General features: G+C 42.0%; 1 protein-coding gene across 10 annotated transcripts in view; it reads left to right on the top strand.

Annotated features, from left to right (window-relative positions):
* MEF2C (myocyte enhancer factor 2C) overlaps window positions 1-24,178 on the top strand; it is a 376,634-nt gene that overhangs the window by 95,243 nt on the left and 257,213 nt on the right. Inside the window, exon 1 of one of the 10 annotated variants that reach the window (XM_082261439.1) lies at window positions 23,482-23,829. The exons of the other annotated variants lie outside the window; for them this stretch is intronic. The gene's annotated coding sequence lies outside the window, so the exon portion shown is untranslated. Of the gene's footprint in view, window positions 1-23,481; window positions 23,830-24,178 lie in introns of those variants that run through there. 10 annotated transcript variants of the gene reach the window in all.

Raw genomic sequence — 24,178 nt, 5'->3', positions numbered from 1 at the left:
GAGAGGGAGGGGTTAAGTGTGTCCCTAGGGGCGTGCTTCTAACTGTAATTGGATGTGGCTGTGTGTGTGTAACAGCTGAGATCAAGGGTCCTACATAGCAGGACCGTATGATCTGTGCTCTTACACAGGGGAGAATGACAGGCACCTGTGTTTACATTAGCCGCTTGCCTTTCTCCCTCTCCACCCGATGATCGCGAGTGTCACACGCGCGGGCTGCTTAGGGAACGAGCTAACTGACATTTCTGACATTTTTGGGGGGACCAGTGACATTACTACAGTAATCAGTGTAAAAATATGCACTGTTACTGTATTAATGACTCTGACAGGGAAGGGGTTAACAGCAGGGGCGATCAAAGGGTTAAATGTATGCCTAGTCAGTGTTTTCTAACTGTGTGGGGGATGGGCTTATGGAATCAACACAGGGACCTGTGTTCCTAAATAGGAGGAACACAGGGGCCCTGTGTTGATTGCTGACAGAACAACGGACTGCTCCATGGGGAGCGATCGCGGGTGCCTGGCGGCCAGCCCCCGCAAATTAGCTTCCCCATTGGGGAATGAGTACGCGCTCCCCCACGATCGGATGGGTACGGCGTTTCGCTGGCAAGTGGTTAAATGAGGCAGGTCACTTTTTCAGAAATAATATATAAAGTTCATAACAATTTCAAATTTATTATAAAATCATTGTAAACATGTTTTGTTATGTTTACAATGATTTTAAAATAAATTTGAAATGAATATGTACTTTATGTATTATTTCTGAAAAAGTGGCCTGCCTCATTTAAAGTCCCATGACCACTATAGCTTTGTTTGTATGTAAATTAGGGATGTAGCCACTGTGGATGCTTCATGGTCACAACTCTTTTTCTGTGGAGCGGTGTACAAGCCATAGCTTAGTCTAATCATTTGATACTGAACTGGTAGGCTGTGCACCCCGTATGCATCTCAATTTTCAATTTTGGCTGGCTTGTAGCTTGAACCCATTTTTTGCTGCTGACACAAGGACAGTGGCAACACCCAACAGTATAGCAGCCGAGAGTTTTCTATGTTTTTACTCTCAGCTGCCTGCTTTCCTGCAGAAGTGGTTTACAGCTGCCTAATCACTCATCACATATACTGCTGGGAATGTTGCACCCAGTACAGATAACCCTCCCTTCCCCCCTTGTCAGTCTCCTTGTGATAGAAATAAAGATAACGTAAAAGACATCCATGGTCACAGCATACACTTTCATTTTATAACATCAGCATTATATAGTTTTTACAATCCAATACAAGCTTACTATAAAATCAAATTTCATGCTGAGTTCTGCCTGTCTGCTGGCCATCTCTTTCTACAACTTTCTGGATCCCCTGCATGCTTTGCATCTTCTCCTCTACTGTTTATTTTTACTTTCTAAAGACTACATATCCCATGGTACCGTGCTGCCTGTAGGCAGTGATTCCTGTACTGACTCCGCCTCCTGAATCTCCTCTGTTCAGCACCTCTGTAGTTCAGAAGGCAGGCTCTGTGAAATGTGTGACACGGCAGTGCCTACTCACAGGGCATATACGTGAATACGTTTCACAGAATTCAAGGAAGTAAATGTGTGCGGATCTTCGCAAAGTAAGTTTACAAACTTCAAGATTGTTCAGAGTAACCAAGAACAAAAAGGTCGCACACCACCACAGAATCCAATGAAGAGAAGTTCCTTTATTCACATAAATCATACAGTCGTACAAGGTACAGCAGGGTAGGACAGTAGATGCGTTTCACGTGACTGAAACGCGTCATGTGAAACGCATCTACTGTCCTACCCTGCTGTACCTTGTACCTGTATGGCTTATGTGAATAAAGGAACTTCTCTTCATTGGATTCTGTGGTGGTGTGCGACCATTTTCTTCTCAGATGCTTCTCCTGGTGACGAGCCGAGGTTTATCACCTACCTTGGATTGTGGATTTTGATTTGCCTGAGCGGTGTCATCTCTTTTTATTGTTCAGAGTAAGCTAAAAATAATTCATTAACAGTAAAACCTTGGATTGCGAGCATAATTCACTCCAGAAACATGCTTGTAATCCAAAGCACTTGTATATCAAAGCAAATTTCCTCATAAGAAATAATGGACACTCAGATGATTCGTTCCACAACCATTTGTAACCATATTGCTACACTTAGAGGCATAAAAGTCACAAGTTATTGGCGCTCTCCAGCTAGGGTTGCTTCTGTTAAAAAGTCCTAATCAGTTGATACAAAGAACTAAAGAGCAGCCCATCTAAGTGTACTGTAGTATGATCACAGTAACGTAAAAAAGTGGAATGACACTCATAATGTTAAAAATAATATCCAGCAATAAAGAATCTGGTGCTCATCTACGTAAAGCAGCTGGCGTATACGTGGTCAGAAATCCAGGGGTGCCAGTGGCTCCCAGCACTTCCTGGAGAATTTGGAGACACTGGGAACTGCTGATGTCACTTCCGGGTGCTCTGAACTAACGCTATGACCTCCCTATGTGGCTGGGAGCGTCTCTGAGTTCTCCAGGAAGTGCTGGGAGCCACCAGCGCCCCCGGTCCTCTGGTCACAAATACACCAGCGGCTTTACACGGATGAGCACCAGACTCCTTAACACTGGATATTGTTTTTAACTTTGTGAGTGTCATTCCATTTTTTTTACATTAAAACAGTGATCATACTACACTTAGAGGGCGCTGCTTGATGCTACTCGTATTGCAGGACATGGCTCATATATCAAGTTAAAATTAAAAAAAAAAAAATGTTGCTCCTCTTGCCAAAACACTCGCAGACCAAGTTACTCGCAATCCAATGTTTTACTGTACAATAGAAATTAATATTTGGTTTTACCAAAAAAGAGAAAGAGAACAGATAAAACACAAAATAAACATAAAATATACCATATAAAAAACCCCTCCCAAATATTATATTAACCACTTCCCACCCACCGTCAAATGACAGCGGAGCGGCGCGGCTATTGTTTTGGGACGCCGTCATATGGCGGTGCACCAGAACAGCCTCTCTTGCGCGTCCGCGGGGGTGCACAGTGCGGCGATTGTGGCCACGCCGTGTTGCTAAGATACGGCGCGACCCCGATCTTGGTAAAGAGCCAAGTCATTGGCTCTTTACCCATGTGATCAGCTGTGTCCAATCACAGCTGGTCACATGGAAATGAGGAAGTGCCGTTTACTGGCTCTCCTCGCCTCACACTGTCAGAATGTGTGGCGAGGAGAGCCGATCAACGGCTCCTCCTCTAAGGGGAACCTAGAAAAGGTAATCAGGGCATTTATCATCAGTGCCCTGATTACAAAAAAACTCAAAAACAGTGCCCACAGTGCTCACCATCAGTGCCCACAGTGCCCATCATCAGTGCTCAAAGTGCCCACAATCAGTGCCCATAGTGTTGCCAGTCAGTACCTGCTCATCTGTTCTGCCCATCAGTATCCATCAGTGCCGCCTATCAGTGCAGCCTGTCAGTGCCCATCAGTGCCACCTCTCAATGCCCATCATTGCCTCCTTTCAGTGCCCATCAGTTCTGCCTATCAGTGCTCATCAGTGCCGCCCATCAGTGCTCATCAGTGCCACCTATCAGTGCCCATCAGTGTGGTATATTAGTACCTCCTCATTAGTGCCACCTCATCAGTGCCCATAGGTGCCACCTCATCAGTTCCCATCAGTGCAGCCTATCAGTGCCCATCAGTGCCGCCTCATAAGTGCACATCAGTGAAGGAGAAAAAATACTTATTTTCAAAATTTACTCACAGAAAATAAGAAAAACTTTTTTTTTTTTTTTTTTTCAAAATGTTCTGTCTTTTTTCTTTTTTGTAAGAAATAAAAAACCCAGCGGTGATTAAATACCACCAAAAGAAAGCTCTATTTGTGTGAAAAAAATATTTTTTTTTTTATATGGGTACAGTTTAGCATGACCGCGCAATTGTCATTCAAAGTGTGACAGCGCTGAAAGCTGAAAATTGGCCTGGGCAGGAAGGGAGTAAAAGTGCCCAGTGTTGAAGTGGTTAAATATACATAAAAGCTCCCTGTCCCCACATACACACATAGAACCCAAATATGAATGTTGTGTGCACTTATGTATAAAAACAATAATTGCACCACACACACACATTAGGTATCTCCGCACATGCTTGATTGTGAGCAATGATTTTGGGGCCATCATTGACAGTTAGCTCCACACTGACAAGCTGTAAAAGTTTGTAAAGCATTGCCTATGGACAAATTTAAGTACTGATGATTTGTGCAATTTGTCGGGGCGTGATATACTGTCATTTGCATCTATTTACTTAATGCAACCTCATCCTTTTTATATTACCAAAACAAAAAAACGGGAATTATATTGTGCCTGTGTGCTCTAAAATAAAATTGAGTACCTTTTTATTGAAAAGGTAGATTTGATAAACAGTAACAAGAAATAGAAACATTTCAGCTACCACCATTTCATTCTACAGGGTCTCTGCTTTCAGGAAATATACTTAAAAAATGTTTTGGGATTTAGGGGAGTTTTTATTGTTGTTTGTGTGCACAAAAAGAAAAAAAAGGCATTGGCAGCAAAAAAGATAAACCATTTGATCAGTAAATATATAGTAATGTAAAATAGTTTGCATGTTGTTGTCAAATAACATTGTATTTAATATTATAATGACACTGGTCACATTTTAGAAGATATTTATTTATAAATAAAAAATAGATGGTTTTTATTGCAAAAGTTAGTGTTACTGAACCCACAACAGTAAAATCAATCTGTATATGCAGTAAAGCATACTTGTTATACTCACTGTGAAACCTAAGAGGTTAATCCTCTGTATTGTGTAAAAAGGCTGTTTGATCCTGTCTTCCCTAATCCTCCCTTTCTTCCACAGTCCCCAACCCATTTCCTGATTGAACAGAGCCTTGGGGGCAGTGCTGTATTTTGGCCTAGGCCAACAAGGCCCAGGCCTAGGGCAGCACTTTGCAGGGGGGCAGCAAAAAAGCCACCCCCCACCACCTGAGACTCTATTGGCCACTGATTGCTAGAACCACCTCTCTCACCCCCCCCCCCCTTTCTCACTCTCTCACCCCTCCACTCTCTCTCACTCCCTCTCTTTCTCACCCCCTCTCTCTCTATCACCCCCCTCTCTCTCTCTCTTGCTCTCATCTCCCTCTCTCATCCCCCTCTCTCACCCCCCTCTCTTTCTCCCTCTCTCTCTCGCTCATCCCCCCTCTCTCACTCATCCCCCCACTCTCTCATCCCTCCACTCTCTCATCCCCCCTCTCTCTCTCTCTCATCCCCCCTCTCTCTTCGATTCCCCTTTCTCTCTCTCTCTCTCTCATCCCCCCTCTCTCTCTCTTTGATTCCCCTCTTTCTCTCTCTCTCTCATCCCCCACTCTCTCTCTCATCCCCCCTCTCTCACCCCCTCTCTCTCTCCCTCCCTCACCCAACCCCTCTTCCATCCCCCTCTCTCTCCCTCCCTCACCCACCCCCTCTCTCTTTCCCTCACCCATCCTCTCTCTCACCCCTCTCACCTCCCCTCTCAGGGGTTCATGCTGGGACTTGTAGTCCTTCAATTTTGGAGGAAGACACATCCGTTAAAAAAGGAGTGGGGAAAATTTACATGGGGAGGGTGCCCAATTTTAGTCTTGCCTAGGGCAGCACAAAACCAAAATACACCACTGCTTGGGGGCACTCTGCACATGCTCAGTTTTGTGTGTATTACTAGAGAGTTTTTTTTTCTTGAGAGGGTGGATGTGATCCATACAGGGCCAATCAGCACTGGCCAGACAGAGGGTCATGGATCCTGAAGCCTTATAGGACTGTCAGAGTAGAATGAAAACTCCTCTTACAAGCTTTAACCAGACACTGATAGAAGTCTCAAGACTGCTATATACTGCTGAGGAGAAAAGGTATTTAGCAGTTTATATTTACTAAAATAATTGCCTTTCCATGTTCAGTGTACTGTGGGAGACCAAATATAGTGAATGCAGGGTCCTGGGTTTAGTAACATGTTAACACTAAAAAGACTGAATTAGTCAAAATGATCTACTCCTAAGATGCAATAGGAACTTTGCCTTTTCCCTTCTGCCTGCCAGCATAATGGGAAGGGGAGACGAGGAAGCAAAACTTTTTTATGGTCTTGGGTATTACATTGCATAAAAGTAGGTAATTGTTAAAGCAACTACCAATCATTAGATGTAGTGGCTGCATTTGTTTTTCTTTTTTTAAGGCTTTAGGGCTCCAGGCAGACCTAGTGATCTGACCAGTAACACACCTCCTGTATTAGAGTGCCCCCACTCTGGATGAAGGAGCAACCTTACAACTTTACAACAGTAGTGCCCCCTCCTTAATACTTACTTGAGCCCTGTATCCATCCAGTGTTGTGCCCAGCTTCAGCTCTTCTCTCTCTCGTCTCTTTGCTCTCACAAGCTTGGCCGGGAGCAGTGTGAGCCATTGTCTCCTGATGCTGGGGGTCAAATCTTGAGAGGAGGCAGCAAAAGACAGAGCCGAGCCACACTGTTTGTGTCAATGGACTCAAACAGCCCGGCTCGGGATTTAGCCCGCACATGTGCCCCCAAAGCAATCGGCTTGCTTTGGTGGCACACACAGAAGAGGTGGAGTCAGGAGTGCCGGCAGGGGACACCAGAAGAGGAGGTTCAGGGCCACTCTGTGCAAAACCATTGCTCAGAGCAGGTAAGTATAACATGTTTGCATTTTTTTTTTTTTTTTAGAGCATTTACAATCACTTTAAGCACTTACAGCAACAGTGTATTTTCATTTTGGGATAAAGGTTTTACATAAATAAATAAAAACTGATCATTGTAAGCACCCCTGTAAATTTAAAATGATTTTTCCCAACCCTCTAACTGCTTCATCTGTAGAACAGCTTGTTCTGTTGAAAAACAACAGACTTACTGGCAGGATCACCAGGTGAGAATAAAAGAAAGAACACCTAAAAAAGAAAACGAATGCAGCCATCATTCTAAAATGAGTAAGCTGAAATATAATAAATGTTTGCTTTTGCGTTTAACCACTTGACCTCTGGAAGATTTACCCCCCTTTATGACAAGGCTATTTTTTGTGATATGGCCCTGCTTTACTTTAACTGAGTAAAGCGGTCGCTTGACACTGTACCCAAATAACATTTCTGTCCTTTTTACCCCAAAAATTGAGCTTTCGTTTGGTGGTATCACCTCTGCAGTTTTTATAGTTTGCGCTATAAACAAAAAAAGACAGACATTTTTTTTTTACTTTCTGCTATGAAACATATCCGATAAAAAAAATGTAAAAAAATTGAATTTCTTCATCAATTTTAACCAATATGATTTACTAAAGATTTTTGGTAAATAAAAATCCCAGTAAGGGTATAATGATTGGTTTGCGCAAAAGTTATACAAACTATGGGATACGTTTCTTTATTGAATGGCTGCAATCAGCGACTTAGCGCAACTGCCAAAAACAATCGGACACTAACTGACACTTTTTGGAGACCAGTGACACTAGTACAGCAATCAATGCTAAAAATATGCACTGTCACTGTACTAATGGCACTGGCTGGGTTAAACATCAGGGGCAAGCAAATGGTTAACTGTGTGCCTGGCTGGTGTGTTTGTGTACTGTGTTGGAGGTGTTTTTACTATGGGAAGGCGTGGATCCGTGTTCCCGCTTTGCAGGAACACAGGATCCATGCCTCCCCTACTGACAGAACGCCGATCTGCCTTGTTTACATAGAAATGCCAAGCCTGGAGACACACTGTCTGTGTCCGGGGTCTGGTGGAGGATCTTTTCACATGTATTCACTCAGATGAGCGATTACATGCCATGCCAGTAGCAGCGTCGGCCATTCATTTGCACAGAGTACAAATCTGACAAGTGCAGTTGTTGGCAGGCAGCATTTAGAACCAAGCTATTGATTCTTGCCAGCGGCCGCCCCTGCCTACTGCTAAACTGCTGTGTGAATGTGGCCTCATTCATTAATTGGTACAGTTGTCCTTTTAATTCATTCTCCTCTCCCTGGGTACAGCTTGCCTGGTAACATATTTACCTTCCTCCTCATTCCAGCAATCGTCACTTTTTGCAGATTCAGATGATTTTACTTCTCCTCTTCCTCTGCATGCAATGCCACAGCCCCATTCATGTCTACTCAGCAGTATATGAAAGATCAAATACACAAAAAAACAAATACACACAACAAGAAATTAAATAAATGAAATGTCCTTAAATGCAAAAGAAAATACATCTTCTAAATAAAAAAAGCATCTTTTTTTAACCGTTTGCCAAACATATACTGTACATATACAGCAGCAAGGCGGCTCTCCTGCACAGCATCCCGTACCTAGCATGTGATCCACATGCCAGGGTAGGGAGCGCACCTGCGTGCCCTCGCCACACTGGCTGTGCTGCGATTGGCTGCAGCATGAACCAATCATCGGGTTCCGGCCACTGATTGGTCACCAAGACCCGATGAATGGCTCTGGACATTACCCGAAGAGAGTGTATATAAACAAATACAGGGCTCTCTTCTGACAGCAGCAATGCCTTGTGCTGGCAACACAAGCAGGTACATCCCTAAGTGAAAATGTCCAATTCGGGCCCAATTAGCCATTTTCCCTCCCCGGTGTTGTTAGTGTTACAAGGTCTCAGGTGTGAATGGAGAGCAGGTGTGTTAAATTTGTTGTTATCGCTCTCACTCTCTCATACTGGTCACTGGAAGTTCAACATGGCACCTCATGGCAAAGAACTCTCTGAGGATCTGAAAAAAAAGAATTGTTGCTCTACATAAAGATGGCCTAGGCCAGTGATGGCGAACCTTGGCACCCCAGGTGTTTTGGAACTACATTTCCCATGATGCTCAACTACACTGCAGAGTGCTTGAGCATCATGGGAAATATAGTTCCAAAACATCTGGGGTGCCAAGGTTCGCCATCACTGGCCTAGGCTATAAGAAGATTGCCAAGACCCTAAAACTGAGCTGCAGCACTGTGACCAAGACCATACAGTGGTTTAACAGGACAGTTTCCACTCAGAACAGGCCTCGTTATGGTTGACCGAAGAAGTTGAGTGCACGTGCTCAACGTCAAATCCAGAAGTTGTCTTTGGGAAATAGACATATGATTGCTGCCAGCATTGCTGCAGAGGTCGAAGGGGTGGGGGGTCAGCCTGTCAGCGCTCAGACCATACGCCGCACACTGCATCAAACTGGTCTGCATGGCTGTCGTCCCAGAAGGAGGCCTCTTCTAAAGATGGTGCACAAGAAAGTCTGCAACTAGTTTGCTGAAAACAAGCAGACTAAGGACATGGATTACTGGAACCATGTCCTGTGGTCTGATGAGACCAAGATAAACTTATATGGTTCAGATGGTGTCAAACGTGTGTGACAGCAACCAGGTGAGGAGCACAAAGACAAGTGTGTCTTACCTACAGTCAAGCATGGTGGTGGGAGTGTCATGGTCTGGGGCTGCATGAGTGTTGCCGGCACCGGGGAGCTACAGTTCATTGAGGGAACCATAAATGCCAACATTTACTGTGACATACTGATGCAGAGCATGATCCACTCCCTTTGGAGACTGGGCTGCAGGGCAGTATTCCAACATGATAATGATCCTAAACACACCTCCAAGATGACCTCTGCCTTGCTAAAGAAGCTGAGGTTAAAGGTGTTGAACTGGCCAAGCATGTCTTCACATCTAAACCTTATTGAGTATCTGTGAGGCATCTTCAAATGGAAGGTGGAGGAGCGTAAGGTCTCTAACATCCACCAGCTCCGTGATGTCATCATGGAGGAGTGGAAGAGGACTCCAGTGGCAACCTGTGAAGCTCTGGTGAACTCCATGCCCAAGAGGGTTAAGGCAGTGCTGGAAAATAATGGTGGCCACACAAAATATTGACACTTTGAGGCCATTTTGGACATTTTAACTTAGGGGTGTACTCAATTTTGTTGCCAGCGGTTTAGACATTAACCTCCCTGGCGGTATGATTCTTTCGGATTTTAGGTGCTGAAAGCGGTACCATTATTTTGCATGGAATTCTTAAGAATGAGCAGCCCAAACCAACTATTTACATATGATTTTTTTTACTGTGTGTTCTTCTTTATAACATCCTGGGTATGATAAAGTTTGAAACACAAAATCATAAATTATAATATATAATAAATAACTATAAATAAGTTAAAGTATGTATGTATGTATATATATATATATATATATATATATATATATATATATATATATATACTGTATGTATATATATATATGTATATATATATATAGATATATAGATATAGATATATCTATATATATATATATAGATATATCTATATATATATATATATATATACATACATACATATACATACATATATATATACATAAAAAGTACAGTAAAACTGCAGGAAAGGGCACCTGGGGGGCAAACTAATGTGAATTTATTTTATTTTGCATTGTATCAGTGTGTTTGGTGTGTTTTACTTTTGAATTTGCCACCGGTTCCACCCCCCTGCGAACGTCACGTCGCCGGATAGGGAAGCCGGGGCACACAGAGCATCGGGAGGCAGATCCGCCGCCACATACCACAGTGATACATCGCTGGATCCCGGTGACAAGGTAAGTAACCCCTCTACCAGGATCCAGAGATCTTCCTAGCCGTACCCCGAGTGTGGCTCGGGGTTACCGCTTTCGGCACTGAAATTTAACCCCGAGCCACACTCAGGAATACCGCTAGGAAGGTTAATGTGTGTTGAGTTATTTTGAGGGGACAGCTAATTTACACTGTTATACAAGCTGTACACTCACTACTTTACATTGTAGCAAAGTGTCATTTCTTCAGTGTTGTCACATGAAAAAAATATAATAAAATATTTACAAAAATGTGAGGTGTACTCAATTTTGTGTGATACTGTATATATATATATATATATATATATATATATATATATATATATATATATATAAATAAAAAGTATTCTGCTACATATTTTTGGTAAACAAAATTCCCAATAAAGGTATATTGATCGGTGCTGCACAAAAGTTATAGCGTCCAAAAACTTTTGGATATGTTTATGGAATTTTTTTTTTTTTTTTTTTTACTGGTAATGGCGGCGATCAGTGACTTATAGCAAGACTTCGATATTATATATATAATTTTGGCCCAAATTGATGAAGAAATTAGAATTTTTACATTATTTTATTGGAAATGTTTTATAGCAGAAAGTAAAAAATATATATTATTTTTCCAAAATCGTCAGTATTTTTTGGTTTATAGCACAAAAAATGAAAACCGTAGTGGTGATCAATTGCCACCAAAAGAAAGCTCTATTTGTGGGGAAAAAATGACATACATTTTATTTGGGTACAGCGTCGTACGACCACGCAATTGTCAGTTTAAGTACCGCAGTGCCGAATCACAAAAAATGGCCTTGTCATTAAGGGGGTAAAACCTTCCAGTCCATAAGTGGTTGAAGGGCCACCAAGAGGCTATGTTAAGGGGCTAAAGTAGAATTATTGGCATAGAGTGAGGGGGGGGGGGGTTAAAAACCCCAGTCATTTTTTTTTTTCAGTTTATTATTGCAAAAAATGGTCTGGTCATGAAGAGGATAAAACCTCTCCAGAGGTCAAGTGGCTAAACAAGTTTTACCTAAGCAGCCCAACGAGCCAAACTGCCAATAGCAGAATCGGTAATTTAGCCAAAATCACTCCACTTGTTCCTATTACAGATCATTTTAGGTAAAGGAATACAACAACAAAGTGATGAGTTGCAGAGCCTGAAGATCCAATGCAGTGACCTCAGCAGTGGCCCATGGGATGCCAGCGTTATCAGGACCAAGATCCGTGCTGCTGCCTCCCCAGCCTGTGCAATCATTGTGTGAGAAGCAGATTTGTCATTAGGACTCTGGCATAGCATTACCACCACAAAACTAAAATTAGCAAAATGTCAGAAATGAAAAGATTGATTCACCCAGACGCAATTATCATTTAAAAGTGCTTGATTGAGGTGCTGCAGTTGGGTGATTTATTCTGCATACCATATACATAATTAAAGTAGTGGAGCGGAGTAATTTATCAATCTAGTCTAGAGGCTGGAGGTTGAGGAGCTGTATATGTTTGTTTTATTAAAATATGTTCAGGCTGCTCTTCACTGGAGGCCGCCCTATACTCCTCTATTTCCAAGAGTCAAAGTGATGATTGTATGAAATCATTGCTGGCCATACACTGATAGATTTTTGAAGGAAGGTTCAAACAAAAAAAAGAAACTCATCAGTACATTCAATAATGTCAATGGAGACTTGATGAATGGCATTCATAAGTACTTAAAATTTTTCTTTGCTTGTAGGTTGTTTGTTCGAGAATAATTTTCCATCCTGCTCCTTCGAGTTTTCTCATCACTATGGTCAAAATGAAAGCTGATTTGACCTCAGTAAGCATTAGAAGATCAAATAAACATACTGAAAACAAACATTTTTGAACAAAATTCTACTAGTGTATGGGCAACTTAAAGTGTCACTAAACCCACATCATAAAAAACTATCAATAAATGGTCTATAACATGCTCTTCATACTCACACAGTCATTGTGAGATTCATTTTCTGTATTCTGCAAAAACCTGGTTGATCCTTCTGCTCTCTATCTCCACCTTCTGGCCATGTTCCCAATTCGGCTAGAGATTTTACAGAGCAGTGTTGGCAGCTCTGCACATGCTCAGTTTTCAGTGAGTTTCTATGCTAAGCATTTCCTTCCTATTACATCTGAGCAGCCCATGTGACTATAAAGTCACACATGTGGGTATACACAGTGGTAAATGACAGCCCACTCCTCTTCCTCCATGCCCACTAACCAGCTAAATACAAGGGGGCAGGGTATTACATGTGCATAGCTTACAACTGTCCCTGATTTCCAGGGACTGTCCCTGATTTGGATTAAAGTCCCTCTGTCCCTCATTCCTCCTCATTTGTCCCTCATTTTGGTCTGATCTATATACAATAGCTGTAAATAAAATGTACTTTTTATCTTTCAAAAAGTGTTTCCCAGAGCATAACCTGTCATCCATTTTCTAAATTGCTGCATTTGTACATTTCAAAAGCCAGTATAAAGGAAAAGTAGTGGTAAAAAAAAAAATCATTTGCAGGTTTAACTAATAATTTTTCCTCCTTTAAGGGGGCGTGGCAGGGTGTGTGTCCTATGCCTACATAGTTTTGCTAATAGGTGTGCCTCGTTCCCATCTCAAAAAGTTGGGAGGTATTCATGTAGATTATTGGTGGCTTCACTTCCCTTTTGTTCTAAGACATTTGCTGGAGGGGCATGACACAGCCTGTGACTGGCAGAAATCCACCAGCACCATGTTATTTCTACAAAATAATAAAGATTGAATTTTAAATTCTAAATTTAAAACAGTTTATTGATATTATTTATTTATTTTTACTCCGTATTCCAAATGCTGTTTTTTTTTTTTTGACCAGCAGCAGAGGACTAAAAGCTCCTCCTGCTTATGTTTCCCTGCAGACAGGCTGGGAAAGAGCTGGGTCATGTGACAGCTGTATATCAATTAGGAAAAGGGTACTTAGTTGTTTTTTTTTATTATTAAAATAAGTACAGTGCCATCATCCACATACAGAAATAGAAGGGACCCCTCCCACTGCTCACCGGTGTTTCTCGGGCTTACCGTTTTCACTGGTGCAATCTAATGGTGCGGCCAGTTGGTCACAGAGGTGCACAAAGACTAGATTCTCTTTAATCACCTCTATGTTCTCAGGGGACCGGAGCAACATCATGACGTCACTTCTTGTCCAGAGAGGAAGTAACATTTCTTTTAATTATTTTAAAGCAAAAGATCAACAAAATTGTTTTTTTTTTTCATCTTTTGCTTATAAAGGTAAAAAGGAGATTTGGGATCTTTTTGACCCCAGATCTCTCCATAAAGAAAACCTGTAATCCTTATTTCTATCACAAGGAATGTTTACATTCTTTGTAATAGGAACAAAAGTAATTAAAATAATTTAAGGGACAGTGTAAAAATAAAAAAAAATTAAAGAGCCCCTATTCCTCCGTGCTCATGCACAGAAGCAAACACATGCATAAGTTACACGGACATACATATGGTGTTTGAGAGCGAAAGCTATAATTCTTGTGCTAGACCTCCTCTGTAACTCTACACAGGTAACCAATTTTAAAGTTTGACATGTTAGGTATCCAGGGCTTTTTTTCTCAGAAAATAGGTGCAGGAACTCAACCACGACCCCCCCAAAACCAACTACACGCAGAGTTCAAAGTCCAGAGGTGCACTAATTGCAGAGCGCAGAGTTCAGCCTTCTTCCACAGCCGCTTACCTCTGGATCCCCCATCCACATTTCACGTTCACCCCTCTTTAACCTCAGCATGCAATCCCCGCTCCACTGCCCCATCTTCTCCCTCCCTCCTTAAAAGCTCCGCCATCTTCCATATGTCTTACTTGTGTTGCTGTATTAAACTAAAGGACCCAGCTGTCTCTAGTACCTCCCTACACACTGTAGGTGGCTCTGCCTCTCTCACTTGTAGGAAGATCATCCAGTGGGGGTGTCAGGATCTGCTCTGCACCCCGGGCACCTTCACCCCCCTTGTCCCCATCCTGCACTCAGTGGGAGCCACTCAGGAGATCAGATCTCTGGGAGCCGTTGGGAGACAAGCTGTCACCTGCAAACATAGAAGCCGGACTTTTATATTTACAAGTAATAGGGGTGAGCAGGGAGCAGAGGGCCTGAGCCAAAGGTGGTGGAACTGAGTTCCACCAAGGTCCAGCAGAAAAAAAGTCCTGTAGGTATCTATTTACTCAGCGTGACATCATCTTTCAAATTTTGCAAAAAAAAAATGGGGTATATATTGTGTTTCATTTTTTTTTTTTTTTATTCATTAAAGTGTATTTTTTCCAAAGAAACTGAGCTTGAAAAACTTCTGCGCATATATCTTGTGACATACAAAATTGCAATGATTGCCATTTTATTCCCTAGGTCTCTGCAAAAAAAAAAAATATAATGTCTGGGGGTTGTAAGTAATTTTCTAGCAAGAAATACTGATTTAAACTTGTTACCAGACACGGCTTGGTCTTTAAAATAAATACATAATAGTTTAGAAGCTGGATGAAAAGGTAAAAGTATTCCTAAGGGCTTTTTCACATGAACGCCAGAGAGTGGAAAAATTAGACGGCTCAGTTTTACTGCCCCCAACTTCTCTTCTATTGCAGCCGGATGTTGCTTACAGGTGATGCCGGATGATGATTACAGCCATGATGCTTTGTTTCGCAGTGGTGGTGATTTTAGCTTGGCTTGCAGAGTTTGACAGGTGGCAATGCCTCTCAAACGTGGGCATTAATGCAAATGGGAGCGCGCTGCAACCATGAACCAAACGCTTGGCTCGCGATACAGTATTTTAACCACTTGAATATCAGGCAAATTCTGACACTTCTCACATATACAGTATGTAATAATATGTAGAACCCTCAAACATTATATATTTTTTAACAGAGGCCCTAAAGAATAAAATGGTGCGTGTTGCAATTTTTTGTCACATGGTATTTGCATAGCGGTTTTTCGAACAAAATTTTTTTGGGGAAAAAAACACTTTAATAAATATGAGTGCACACAAAAACAATATAATACCCAAGTGTGGTAAAATATAAAAGATGATGTTACTGTGAGTAAATAGTTACATAACACGGCACACTAAAATTGTGTGCACCGCTGGAATGGCGCCAAACGACAGTATCTAAATATCTCCATAGGCAACGTTTTAAAAGCCTTTACAGGTTACCAGTTTAGAGTTAAGCCTCGTACACACACAACGATTATCGACCGACCGATCGTCCGACTTTTGTCCAAGTTGTGTTTTGTTGGTTGGAATGTGCCTAGACTGCACACAAATTTTCTCGACCAACAAAATTCTACTTCAGAAGTGATGTCATGTGTTGGTTTGTTTTCTTTGCGTTCTTTCTTCACTGAGCATGCCCAGTTTTGCTCATCAGATTTTTCCCTGCCGAAATCTGTACTGACTGCACGAAAATCGGCCGTTGTGTTGACGGCCAACAAAAATGTTATAGCCTGCACACCAGATTTTTTTCGGCCGAAAAGTCGGAGTTGGTTGTCGGAAGCATCATACTAACAAGCCGAAAATCTGCAGATCGGACGTTGGCCGAAAATTCCCTGCCAATTTTCGACGCGTGTGTACGGGGCATTAGACAGGCGATCTGTAGCTAATTATTGCTCTCACTCTTTCGCAGCCATACCTTCCTTACATGTGTGGTGTGATCGCTGTTTACATATGCATATGGGACTTACACATACATTCGCATTTGCACCTGAGCATGGGGGGACAGGGGCGCCTTATTTTTTTGTATTATTATTATTATTGTTTTTATTTAAACATTTTTTGACACTGTACCTTTCATTTTTTTTTTTTTTTTGATCAACTTTCTTGGTATCACAAGGAATGAACAACATCCTTGGTGACAGCAATAAACAAATCCCCTTTATGGATGTCTCCTCTGGCCTCCAAAGCATCCAATCAAACTGAGATCAGTTTGATCAGATGTTTGTACAAGACGGTAGAACATGTAAACACGGAATTGATTAAATCCTTGTTGCCTATGGTTTCTGATGTCACAGAAGAGGGACAGAAACTTCAGTAACTTCCATTTTTCCTAGGGAATGCGACCAAAGTGGTTGCATCGTTAATAGTCTCCCTGAATCTTCCATTGCCTGTAGAAGTCTTGGAGTGGCTGTATAAACATATCATACGTACCTGCTTTGTGAAATGGTTTTGCACAGAACATCCTCCTCTTCTGGGGTCCCCCGCTGGCAATCCTGGCCCCTCCTGCTGAATGCCCCCAAAAAAGCCACTTGTTAACTTGTTATGGGCCACTCATGTGTGCTCACTCCTGCCCCCCAGCCCGCCCCCTCCTTAATGGCTGTAATTGACAGCAAGCTATGACTCCCCCTTCTGTCTGTGAGCCAATGAGGAGGCAGAGAGCTGGAAGAGCAGCTGCCCTCATGCACATTGCTGGATCGAGATTGGGTTTAGGTAAGTATCAGGGGGGGCAGGCGGGGTGGGGGGGGGGACTGCATTTTGAATGTTTTTTACCTTCATGCAAAGGACGCATGAAGGTAAAAAAACTTTCAGCTTTTAGAACCACTATAAGGAGCCTGCTGAAAATGTTGGCACTGGGGTGATGCGTGCCGCTGCAGGCATCATTCTGGTATAACCACTTCAATCCCAGTACGTCATACGACATCCACCCGGTGGAAATGATTAATACAAAATCCCACTTGGTATTAAAAAATAAAGAAATTCAGGAGGCAGCAGAATTGCTAATAGTCTATTGTCCTCTGAAAATGAGCTACCACAGATTGCTTTCCAGAGGACAGTAGACACCTCCATCTGTGTGAAACAGCCCAAAAGGCAAAACTTTTTTTTTTTTTTGGATAGAGTGTTGAATGGTTATAACCACCATCAGGTTTTTATTGCTGTCTGTGTCTCTCCAAAGCTGGCCATACATTATACAATCTGATTGTATTCTTCTTTAGATTTACCTTAAAAAATGTAGTGCAATGGCCTGCCTGGTTGCATACACATAAAATGCGTTTTTATCTTTGACCTTATATTACATTGTATGGGAATTGTACACACTGATTATATACTGTAGAGTATGGACAGGTTTAGAGAGATTTGCTCTCTATCAAACATCCTGATCACATTGAAAGTGAGGATAAATAAAACATTTGTCTTTGCTTTCAGAAGAAGAATATAGGGAAAATCATCCAATAGGGAGACTTGTTCTTCTTGGCTTATTGGCTAAAATCTGTTCTCATCAGTGTCCAGTAGGGGTGCTCCGCCATCATACTGAAAGATTGGGAAGGGATTATTAGCAGTGTAGTATCTCTGAGAGGATGGGGTCTTGAGGGACCTTCCCCATAGGAAAATAAAGAGCCAACTGGGTAAGGTGGGGGTCGATAGTACATCGTGTTGAGGGACCCAAGAGCTCAGTGCCCCCAGATTTGAGTAGTGTTGCCTTGTTTGGATGAGACCTGGGAAGACAGAAAGCCTTCAGTGTTAAGTATCACCTGAGAAAAGCATGCCAGGGCTGCTCCTAATAACACTCTGGGTTTAGAACCCCACTGTGAGTACAGGCACCAGGCCAAAACACACTTGTTTTTTCTGCACATCACCCCATGCATTAGACCTTTTGTCCAAAACTAAGGGCGATTTTTGTTACCAGGCCGCAAGCCCCAGCCATTGTATTTCACACCGGCCCCCTTATTTATTTTTCCCCACGTGTTTTGTCACTGCACTCTTTATGTGTGTCTTATTTACACTCACTAGGTATCGTAGAGTTTAGGCCTTTGGTCTTGCCCTGAATTCTAGGGGGAGAATGTGTGGCCATTAAGTTAATGCCTCTCCTGCCTGGGAGGGGAAGTGGGTCGTCATTTCTTCTCGAGAGAGCCCCTCACCTAATACTAAAGGGGTTGGCTTTGGTTAGGCACAAGAAGAGGGGTCCACCAGGCCTTTTGGCTAAGTGGTCCAGAGTGCCTTACCCCCATCAAGAGTCTTGCATCCCTGGGGATCAGGGAGGTCTTTCCTTTTTGGGAGGAGACCATTGACACACCCTAAGTGCACTTTTTTCTGTGTGTTCTTTGCACTGCAAGAATGAAAGAACTGGAGGAGATTTTCCTCATATTGAAAAGATGTGCTCTCACATCCCGTTAAGTCTACAGGACAGGAAGTTAAGAGAAATGAGATATGAATGGGAAAAAAAAAACCTTACAGCAGTTTTAACCCAGTCTACACAAAATGATAGGATCGAGGTTTTGACTTTAGATATATATTAGACACAACATTCAGGTATATATTAGGGCACAGCATTTTTCTCATTTTGAGAGGGTTTTCACTTTTTTTTTCACTTCCTATTCCCTTGGTCAAAACAGGAAGTAAGAAGAGATCCCTTCAAAGTGAGGGAACCATTTGACAAATTTTTGTCTTGTTCTTTATCTCTCGATTGTGTTGCAATCAATACCGTTTGTACTTTGTATGCACCTTTTTTCTTAAATAAAAGCTATTTTTCTCGAAAAAAAAGTGAGGGAATCCTTTGCTGTCACCAAGGTCACCAGAATTAGTGTCCTCATTGGGAAGGCTTCCCCCTCTATTCTTGTGCTAGTGACAACTTAAAATTTGGGAATTTCTTTTACTTTCACTATCAGTAATAATGCTAAAAAGGACAAATAGACAGGGTGAATCTCTGTAATGGGGCACAGCCCACAATAAAAGACCTAACAGGTGTTCTAATCCCTCTTTACTCTATCCAAAAACTAAAAAAGTCACAGCTTTGATAAAGTTTAATAAATATTGGCTGTACAGTCTTTTTTAATCTGTTATTATTGAAGTGGTTGTAAAGATAGAATGTTTTTTACCTTAGTGCATTCTCTTTGTTAAATTAAACATTCTGTGTTTAGCTCCTCCCCCCCCCCCTTTATACTTACCTGAGCCTGATTTCGATCCAGCGCTGTGCCCGAGAGCAGTGGCTGTCTTCACTCTCTCTTTCCTTACTGATTATTGAGGCAGCATTGGGAGCCATTGGCACCTCCTGCTGCTGTCAATCACAGCTAGTGTACAGAGAGCGGGGGGGGGGGGGGAGCCAGGAGCGCCACCGGGGAATCCAGAGGAGAAGGATTGGGGCTGCTCTGTGCAAAACCATTGCACAGAGCCAGTGCTTTAAGTGGCCCAAAAGAGGTGCCGGTACTCTATTATAGCCTATAAATTTTGTCACGGCGCAGATGTCCAAAATGAGCATACTGGTACACTAAGGCGCACAGAGAGGTGGCGGTATGCTCAAGAGCCATATTTGGAAGTGGCGGTACTGAGTACCAGTGCATACTGGCCCACTTAAAGCACTGCACAGAGCAGGTAACATGTTTATTATTAAAAATAAAAAATTTGTTTACAGTCACTTTAAGCTGTCAGGGGTGACAGCAGTCACTGGGTGACCCTGATAGTTTACCTTGGTTCCCTTATTAAACTGGCCATGTCAAGCATGGAAGCAGATTCATGATGGTATGGTCAGTTTATGATGTGTATTAGGAGATACAGGACACCATGCTCATGCACAGATTCCTGTATCTGCCGTAGTCCGTTCTGTGCCCATGCACCACAGGTGCTGCAGCCTACACAAGCCCTGCACACACAGACAAGGAACTTCCCCACTTTGTGTCACACATTGACTATCCGTTTTAAGTACAGGCATGCCCCCCTGCTTACACACATATACATCTTTATGCTGAAGCATCGGTGTGATGCTGCAGGTGTGCCATGTCTGCTCTAAGACAGAGAACTGAGCTCAGAAATGCTAAATTCTCTGTGTTCTCAGAGCGGAGAGCAGTGACTGTCAGTTACCGCTCTCCTTTCTGCCACTCCAGGGCTCACTGAAGTGCCGAGCTGAAGAGGAGTGGATGAATGCCATGTGCTGAAAACCAGAGCCAGCTATCATATAGGTAACTGGGTGGATCCCGACAGTCCTTCCTAAACCTGGAGCTGCTCTGTGACGTCAGCTGATAGTGGGCAATAACCTGCTATAGGCTGACTCTGGGTCACAGGAGAGAAAAAGTAAGTGCACTCCTGTGACCCACTAGAAAAACATGGCCAAAAAAGCTATGGCCATACAAGGGAGGAGGGGATGGAGAGCCAGGGGGGGGGGGGAACCCAATAGCGCTGGCGGGGGACCCCATAAAAGGAAGATCGGGACTACTCTGTGCAAAACCATTGCACAGAGCAGGTAAGTATAACATGTTTGTTATTTAGAAAAATCCTTTAATATCACTTTCAATATGGTGGCTGCATTAGTTTTCTTTTTTAGTTTGTTCTTACTTTATTTCATCAGATGATCCTGCCAGTGCAACTCTTCCTGTCTAAGGGTGTCTGCATTCTGGATGACGTAGTAATGCAGACATGTTTGGACATCAGCATTGTCAGTCTGGGGGAGGGTAAGATGGACTTAACTAACAAATTAAAGCTGAACTCCAGCTAACGTTTTATAAGCAGTTGGAGGCGTATCCCTTGATAACATGCGTGCGTGAATGAAACGCATTGGGAGGGGCCTATGTGCTGACATCACGCCACCGCGTCCACGTTTTTGGAGCTACGGCTGCCATTTTTCTTGGTTCCTGGAGGAAGGAATGCATGCTGCCAACATGGTGGTAAACCAAAGGAGACTGACTAAAGATTACTTATTGAAGCGTGTATATTTCTCATCTCATTTTTGGCGAGTGCATATTTTGGGTGGAGGTTCACTTGCATTGATATTCATCATGAATCTTGGTGTTATACCATTCTGTGCTTGATCTTCTAACACCTTTGGTGAGCCTATAGTACCCCTATAGATTATATCTGGAATGGACTTCTCACATATTATGGACTTTTTTCACAGTCACATATAATTCACTTCTCTATTATCTGTATTTTTTAATGCAATTTATTGGTGTATATATAGTTTGTCACTTTTATTAAGCACTGCACACTTATTATTTGGATTTTAATCACAAGGTACAGTCACCTTGCGTGCCAGCTTTTATGTTGCTTGGTGTGCTCACTACAGTTATTGTAAATTTGAAGTTACAGCAAACATCTTTTTTTTTTTCCTTTTGGAAGAAAGGCTTTATATAAATAAATAAAGGCTGGCCACTGTAAGCACCCCTGTCAGTGATCAATGATTTGTCTCATCCCTTAACCTCCCTGGCGGTATGATTCTTTCGTATTTTAGGTGCTGAAAGCGGTACCATTATTTTTCATGTAATTCTTAAGAATGAGCAGCCCAAACCAACTATTTACATTTTTTTTTTTTTTTTACGGTGCGTTCTTCTTTATAACATCTTGGGTATGATAAAGTTTGAAACACAAAATTATAAATTATAATATAATAAAAAACTATAAATAAATAAATAAATATTAAAGTATGTATGTATGTATGTGTATATATATATATATATATATATATATATACTATATATATATATATATATATATATATATATATATATATATATATATATATATATATATATATATATATATATATATAATATATATATATATATATATATATATATATATATATGTATATGTATATATATATATATATATATATATATATATAATATATATATATATATATATATATATATATATACATACATATACATATATATATGTATGTAGTGTGTTTGGTGTGTTTTACATTTGAATTTGCCACCGGTTCCATCCCCCTCCGAACGTCACGTCGCAGGAGACGGAAGCCGGGGCACGGAGAGGATCAGGAGGAAGATCCGCCGCAGCATACCGCTCGCATACATCGCTGGATCCCTGTGACATGTAAGTAACCTGCTTCTGGCGGTACCCCGAATGTGGCTCGGGATTACCACTTTTGGCTCTGAAATGTAACCCCGAGCCACGCTCGGGAATACCGCTAAGAAGGTTAAAAGCTGGCCATACATGTTCAACTTTTGTTCAATTTTCTGTTAGATTTACCACAAACCACATAATAGGAGGTCAAAGCTAAACAACACTTTCACTTGTATCCAATTAGGCAGGCCTTTGTACTACATAGTTGAAGGTAAATTTCAAGAAATTCTTACAGAAGATTGGAATAAAATTGTATCATGTATGGCCAGCCTTACTGTCACCTTTGCTGGACAGCTTGAAAGTAAGTTGAGAAATACTGGTCGGATCACCAGGTGAAAATGAAGAAAAAAAAGCCTATAAAAAGAAGACTAATGCAGACACTACATGTACTGACTGGTAAGCTGCAATACATGATATTTTGTAGAATAATATAGATAGCTACCAGGTAATTGGTTACCATAATCCCGTCATAATCCCGTCATAAATTGAAAAAGAAACCCCCTTAGGTTTGTGGGACTTTAAGGGTAACAGTAAAGGCTCTCATAATTTTATAATTATTACACGTTAAAACTTCTCTTATGAGAGCCTTTACTGTTACCCTTAAAGTCCCACAAACCTAAGGGGGTTTCTTTTTCAATACATGATATTTTTGCTTTTGGGTTCAGACGCACTTTAACCCTTGCAGTGCTGGAATGTTTTTTTGTCATTTCTGGAAGTCATTGTTAGATAAAACGTTTTATTTATGTATTTTTCTTTCTACGTCCGGCCAAAAAGAGGGACGACTAAGGAGGAAAGTGGGACAGAGGGATTTGGGATCCAGCAGAGGGACAGTCCCTTGAATTGTGGGATGTATAGAGAACCTTAGAGCCTGGAAGAAGGGAAATGAGCAGGCACAATGCTTAAACACATAGAAAACACAGAGGGCTCGGAAATATAACGGGAAGGTAGCGTGGAGATAAAAATAGGAAGCTATCTATCCAGAGGAGGATAAAGAGGAACAGAGGAGTGCAGAAGAGAGGGGGAGTGAACAGGGGAGGAAAGAAGGGAGAGAGAGGGAGGGAGAGGAAGAAAGAAGACAGAAGGGGGGGAGAGCAGCAGAGGGGGAGGTAAGAAAACGACACCTCGCCAGGCACTGAGTTTTAAATCCACTGCCTCTATTCCTCCTCTCCATGTTACAAAGGCTGAGAGCTGCTTTTTTTTTCCCCATTCGTCTCCTGTCACTTCCTTCCTGGACGACTCCTCTGACTTTCTCATGCTGCCAGCACACAGACACTTTGCTGACTGTACACAGCCATCCCTCGGCCCACTGTTGGATTGAGTTGGTGCTTCACAAGTGAAAGAGTGGAGATCTCCAGGACTCAGAAGAAAAGCTGACTACGTACAAAGCCCTGGTCGCCTGGTCATCCCAATGAGAGGAGAGCCCCTGAAGGACTGTTAACCTCAGCAGATGTCTCATGTAAGTAGGAGTTTTGGTGTCCTTTGCACATCAGACTGCCATGCTTTGCTTAGCTGACATTGAAAAGTTTACAGTGGGTGCACTTTCAGGGCTCGTGACAACGACTGAGCGTAGCAGTTTATTCATTTATTATAGATCACCGGCAACTTACGTGATAACGACTGAGCGTAGCAGTTTATTAATTTATTATAGATCCCCGACAAATTACGTACTGTACGTTCGTGTCAATCCCTGCCACCAAGGAGCTTACACTCTAAGATCCCTATCTCACGCTCTAAGGCCAATTTAGACAGGGGTCAATTAACAAACCCACTCATCTTTAAAGCTTAGGAGGAAAGCCATGTAAGCA

The sequence above is a fragment of the Pelophylax lessonae genome (assembly GCF_965119305.1).
Source record: "Pelophylax lessonae genome assembly, chromosome: 1".
In the NCBI taxonomy this organism is placed as follows: Eukaryota; Metazoa; Chordata; class Amphibia; order Anura; family Ranidae; genus Pelophylax; species Pelophylax lessonae.
This window is presented reverse-complemented; position numbering and strand designations above follow the sequence as displayed.